The sequence below is a fragment of the Pteropus alecto genome, unplaced genomic scaffold (assembly GCF_000325575.1).
Source record: "Pteropus alecto unplaced genomic scaffold, ASM32557v1 scaffold81, whole genome shotgun sequence".
NCBI classification, from domain to species: domain Eukaryota; kingdom Metazoa; phylum Chordata; class Mammalia; order Chiroptera; family Pteropodidae; genus Pteropus; species Pteropus alecto.
This window is the reverse complement of record NW_006433378.1, coordinates 21,041,805-21,042,360: the sequence shown is the minus strand read 5'-3', so window position 1 is coordinate 21,042,360 and position 556 is coordinate 21,041,805.

Here is a 556-nt window from a genome sequence, read left to right as displayed (position 1 = left end):
AAGAAAGAAAGAAAGAAAGAAAGAAAGAAAGAAAGAAAGAAAGAAAGAAAGAAAGAAAGAAAGAAAGAAAGAAAGAAAGAAAGAAAGAAAGAAAGAAAGAAGGAAGGAAAGAAAAATGGAAGATACCATGTGATATTGGTTGAGTTTGACTATACATTTCCAGGGCCCCAAAAGATAGCCTCGCTCTTTCTGACTAGGCTAGAGATGACTGAAGGACATCACCTAGTACTACATCAAACACACCAGTCACTGCACCTAGACAGAAACCCCAAGACAACCCAGGACACCTCAAGCCATGTTCTCTACCTTCCCAAAACACCCAAATGCTACTTAATCACAGCCAAGGTGGGCAAGTTTTGCCTCCCCACTTTGGGCAGAATTGCTCAGTTAGATATTCTGAGGCTTGACCATGAGTCTCACAGACCTCTTTACCATTTCTTCAAAAAGATTTGGAATCCTCAAGCACACAGGATTTCAGGTAACCTTCGGGTATCCCAGTGTCCCCAGATGGACAGACAGGTTAAGCCTAGATTACGACTCTCACATACAGAGACAC